Here is a 6,257-nt window from a genome sequence, read left to right on the forward strand (position 1 = left end):
TAATTAAATATAAATTAATAAATTTCATCATTCCTGGAACTCCGAGTTCCTTTCCACAAGCTTTCCTTGCAAAATCTTCAATTTTGTAGAAAGTACTTTGTTTTGCGCACTTCGAAAATTCAACTCCTTTATCTCATCAGTCTCACAATGACTCAAAACTGGTGTTATTTTGTTAACCTTCAAAAATAATGTAGCAAAATGTAAAATAAAATAAAAAATAATTTTCTGCTTGATCATCGCTATCAGGGCAACGGCGCTTTTTTTTTTGCTGTTTTGCGACTGATGTTGCTATTGTTATTCGTTTTGTTTTTGATATTGTTGTTACTGATGTCTCTTCTAATGTATTAAACGTACAGCTCTCACCATTGGTTCCAAGGAAGAGGTGAACTGTAAACAAATAAACAAAGGGCGAAATCAACAATAAAATTGGAATTCGTTAACGGTGCACTTACCCGGAAGTTTGTTTGTTAAGGGACTAGAATTAACACAAAGCAATTGTGATAAATACTTCAATTTCAAAGTTTTTGTTAAATAATGTTTTTATTGACTGTTTTATTCAAATCTATTACATTTGGTATGCGCCATTACATGTTAGCTTTTTTTATTATGATTTCTCCGTTAGTCCAATGCTAAATTTTTGCCAAATTTCTTTTACACATGTTTCTATTGCTTGTTTTTTTACTTTTAATAATTGGCCACTGACTTTTTTCTTTTACTTATATTATTTTCTATTATTTTTTCTACAAAAAATTTTGAAATATCCTCAGTTTCTATTTTATTATTATTATTTAATTCTACATCAAATTTACTTTCACTTGACGACATGTTTTCACTTTAAAAATAATTAGACGTTTGATCTCCCTTTGAAATTGAGCAAAAGCTCTTTGTTGATCGAACTCGACTTAAGAGCAATTGTTCACCTGACTCAGCTCAGCGCTTTTACTTGTTTTTATGCATAAGACCCAAGGTCGCACTGCAAAGCGGTGTTTGGCAATTTCCACGCCTCTGGTAGGGCTATGTAAGCGATTAATGCTTCTAATTAACATGCTGCTCTGTAAATATGTACGTGAATAATGTAGGGTGCGTGATACAAGTCAAATGTTTAGGCACTAATGGCGGCCAAACGTTTGAACTGAACAGCAATTATTGTGTGAAGACCGCGCCCCTGGTACGACTATCTAGGCGATTTATGCCTCTAATTAATTTGCTTGTCTGTATATAATCAAAATACAATGCACAAACTGTCAAGGGTATGGACACACGAAAACATATTGCACTGCACGCAGTGTCTGTTTGGGGTGTACATCCTGCTTCAAAATGAACTCATAAAAAAGAGGAGTTAAATAGGAAATGTAGTAATTGTGGGGGAAAATCACATTGGAAACTATTTGGGCTGCTCTATATATAATGATTTAAAAACGAAATTGTCTGTCGGTATTCAAGGACGTCGTAACCTTCCCAACGAAAATGTTAAAATACCCGTCCATATTTCAAAACCAGTAAATCTTAAGGACAATTGCTACACAAGGGAGCTGTGCAAACGTAGTGAAAGACAACACTGCACAATCGCAATTGCCCCAAAATTAACAAAAAGGAAGCGTTGAAACTACGATTTTCAAACTTACCCAATCTATAAATAACCTGAAAGGAAGATGACTGTATCACACTATTATAAACAGGCACAATATGCTTGACATAATATCTAATGGTGAACTGATATATTGGCCTAGTGATTGTAACAAAATACCAGATTTAATATATTTTGCTGTAATCAAAAATGTTGATAAATTGCACGTAACAGTGGATACATGTACTGATCCATCTTCTGATCACTCTCTTGTACTAATAAAGATATGTGAGCAAGCCATATTCGTTGATCCAAAACTGAGTCTAACATCTTACAAAAGGAACTGATTAAAATATGAAAAATATGTGAGTACCCACATTAATATCGAGCACAAAATAAATACAGGTAGAGATATTGACGAAAGCATAAGAGAATTCAATGATATAATAACTAACACAGCTGTCTTAGCAACACCAAAAAAAAAAACCATAACCCGCTTGGTCCCAGAAAAATCACTAATAAAAAAATAGAAAAGCTTGTAAATGAAACACGATAGCGGCAGATAAACCGCTCCCCTCAGCTTCAAATTAAAATCAACTGTACTTAAATTATAAAATTGCTTAAACGCGAGAAATAATTCTTCACCGAAACGAAAAAGCTGTGTTCAAATTCAAACCAGCCAAATTCCCTTTAAAAAGCCCAAAAGTCAACTCCAATATGCCTATACGAGACTTGGATCTAAATTGGACTCGATATGACCAGGAAAAGTCTAATTATTTTTCGAATCATCTAGAAAAGGTATTTCAACCTAATTGCCCAAAGAAAAACTTTAAGCTGTCAATCTTACCCAACAAAGCTAACGAGACGATCGAGTCTTTTAAGACTTTACCTTCTGAAATTATTCGAATTATAAAAAAACTTAATTAAAAAAAATAGCAAAGACATTAAAATATTACCCCAAAAATGCTAATTGAGTTGAGAAATATTGCTGTAGAGGTGCTCTTCAATGTAGTTCTTAGCTTCGGATACTATCCAATTTCATGGTAACCGTCGCAGATTATCTTGATAGATTAGATTATTAAATGAGGAATGCACCGCGACTTTAGGTCTATTGTGCCCTCTCCTAAATAAATAAACCCGGTAAAGACTTAACACAGCCGTCTTCACAAAGACCCCGTCTTTCTAAAATATTTTAAAAAGTGTTACTATTAGAGATGTCTCCTTTCCTCCACGAAAATAATATAACGCCAACGCAACAATTCGGTTTTCGTGAGAAACATAGCACGATAGAACAAGTAAATAGAATTACTAACGAAATAAGAAAGCATTAAAGCACAGAGAGTACTGTTCAGATATATTTCTAGACTAGCTCAGGCGTTTAATAAGCGGTGGCATGAAGGCTTTTTATATAAGATCAAATGCATTCTACCTTTAGAATTGTATATAATATTGGGGTCATCTTTAAAAAATAGACAATTTATGGCTAAAGTTGGAAATTTCATATCTGATGAACGACAAAAAAGGGTTGGTGTACCATTGCGCAGTGTTTTAGGCCCAACTCTACATCATATATACAGCAAATCTTCCAACAGCTAATAATGTGTTGACATCAACTTTTGCGGATGACACAGCTGTAGTGAACCGTAACAAATGCCACATAATAGCATCAAATATATTAGACCAGCACTTGAGGTCTGTCGAAGAATGGCAAGCCAACTGGCGTATAAATGTGAATGAATAAAGGTGTAAGCATGTCACATTTTCTCTGAGACCAAAAAGTAACTTATCTTGGTATTCATCTAGATAGAAGACTTCTGTGGAGGAAACACTAGTATGTTCTCTCTTGCTCTAGCAAAACCTTTGCACGCTGCACGAATTGAACAATTTTTTCATTTGGTGCAACGGCACAACAACAAACATATGCAGAAAATTATTTGCAATGGCTGTAAAATATGTCAGACCAAAACCCATGTTTATTTTGGTGCAATAACACGTAAAAATATGATTACAACCCTGTTTTAGCTGTAATTTTATATAGAGACATATTACGCCGTTAAAATGTGCTCCCATGCACAATAGTCATGGACAATAGTCTTCTTCTTCTTAATTGGCGTAGTCACCGCTTACGCGATTATAGCCGAGTTAACGCGCCAGTCGTTTCATCTTTTCGCTACGTGGCGCCAATAGATTAGATATTCCAAGTGAAGCCAGGTCCTTCTCCTCTTGGACCTTCCAACGGAGTGGACGTCTTCCTCTTCCTCTGCTTCCCCCGGCGGGTACTGCGTCGAATCTCGTACAGCAATAAGATATTCGCCGCGGCCAATCATCAATATCATCGGCATACCCCAGAAGCTGTACACTCTTATAGAAGATGGTACCTTCTCTATTTAGTTCTGCATCTCGAAATAGGTGGTGAGTGTCGATTCTCCTTTCACGGGTCTTTCTCAAGATTTTGCGCATGGTGAATATCTGGCCGGTTGTTGATTTTCCACGTTTGAAGCCACACTGATAAGGTAAAATCAGTTTGTTGACGGTGGGCTTTAATCTTTCACACAATACGCTCGATATAACCTTATATGCAATGTTGAGGAGGCTTAACGGTAGTTGGCGCAGATTGTGGGGTCCTCTTTTTTTAAGGATTGGACATAGCACACTTAAATTCCAATCGTTGGGCATGTTTACGTCCGACCATATTTTACAAAGAAGCTGATGCATGCTCCTTATCAGTTCTTTGCCGCCGTGTTTGAATAGCTCGGCCGGCAATCCATCGGCCCACGCCGCTTTTTTGTTCATCAGGCGGGTAATTGCTATTCGAACTTCTTCCTGGAACGTCTGCTCCATCGTCATCGATTGCGGAAGTGGGTTCGCCTTCTCCTGGCGTTGTGCGTTCACTGCCATTCAGCTGGTTGGAGAAGTGTTCCCTCCATAGTATGCTCTGGGCATCGGTGACTAGATCACCTGTGAGGGTTCTACAAGAGTATGCTCCGGTCTTGAAACCTTCCGTAAGCCGCCGCATTTTTTCGTAGAATTTTCGAGCATTACCCCTGTCGGCCAGCTTATCAAGCTCTTCGTTCTCACGCACTTCGGCCTCTTTCTTTTTCTGTCTGCAAATGCGTCTCGCTTCCCTCTTCAACTATCAGTATATATCCCATCCCGCACGTGTTGTGGTCAATTGTAACGTTGCGAGGTAGGCAGCCTCTTTTCTCCCCTGTGCGACAAGGCACTCCTCGTCGTATCATCTGTTTTTTGCACTTTCCGAAAGCCAATGGTTTCGGTTGCAGCTGTACGTAAGGAGTTTGAAATGCGAGGGCAGCTCTCATAAGTGCGTTCCAAGCACTCATAAAAGGCATCTTTGGTCACTTCGTCCATCTCTTCCATGGAGGCGTGGGCGCAAATCAGCCATATGTTGAAGAACCTCGCTTTGTTGCGAATTCTGGCTAGACGTTCATTCACCGGAGTGAATGATAGTACTCGGCGACGGCGTCTCTCTCCTACCACGAATCTCACACCAAACTTGTGCTCTTTTATATGTCCTTGTCCCGTCCATCGCATTTCTTGGACGGCGGTGATGTCAGCCTTTATTTTTACGAGGATATTAACCAGCTGGGCAGCGGCACTTAACCGATTGTCCAATTAAGGGACCGGACATTCCCTCAATTCGTAGTCCWTATTTCGTTTGCCATGGTCGTCATCAAAAGTGGGGTCTCTCATCCGAGGCTGTTGTTGCTTTTTCATTGGGGGTGTTTTTTTTTACGTGGCGGGTCCCAAACCCAGCGCACAACCCTATGCAGGGAATGTTTCGCCTTCTCACTTTACCTCGCCTTCAAAAGGATGTTCTTAGGCTACCCTGAGGATACTTGGTCAAGGACCGGAAGTCGTGAGCTGCTTTAGTCAAGTGTAAAATAATCGTTTCTGGTCACTCCCAAGTGAATGGCGATCAGAGAACTTTCATCACTTGCGTGAACTTCTACACATGACTCCATCCTCCAATGTACAATAGGCATTCTCAATAAATTGACTGAATCAGCCGTTCATACTTGTATATCACTAGATTCTTCAATTTCGGTATGGGATTTTTGCATTTTGTATCATCATGCAATCTTGCAAGAGCAAGAGAGATTGAAATCATGACATATATGGCGGAATGTTTCGGTTAACTCAAAATTTCTTTTAGAAAAATAGATTTTAGACCGGTACTAAACTGCCTGGTAGAGCGAGGTGGAACGTTAAAATTAATATCAGATAAGAGAGATGGGCTACAGACTGACCCATTCATGAGTTTTACAAGAAATATTATACCAAGCATCTCCCTACGACTAGCGAGTGTCGGGAGATTTATAAGTTTTAAACGGTTAATGTAAGGGGGAAGATTTAAACTGGAATGCCAATGCAAATGATTTAAGGCAAAAAGTAAAAATTGCTTTTGAACGGACTCTAACTTATCCGAAAGAACTTGGTAACTATGGATTGGATTGAGGAAATCCTGAAGGAACATTGATTATGTCAGAGAAAGTATCGTTCAATATGACTTGTTGAATTCTATTACTAAGATAAGAAGCAAGGTAAGAAATATTGGTTGAAAACGAAGAAGAACAAGTTTTGAATAAACTGAATGAAAAAGAATTGAATGGTTTACTTTTCAAAAGCTTTACTGAAATATGTGTATATCACATCAGTATTCTTATTCTCC

This window comes from Bactrocera latifrons, unplaced genomic scaffold (genome assembly GCF_001853355.1).
Source record: "Bactrocera latifrons isolate USDA-ARS-PBARC rearing strain unplaced genomic scaffold, ASM185335v1 scaffold_499, whole genome shotgun sequence".
NCBI lineage: Eukaryota > Metazoa > Arthropoda > Insecta > Diptera > Tephritidae > Bactrocera > Bactrocera latifrons.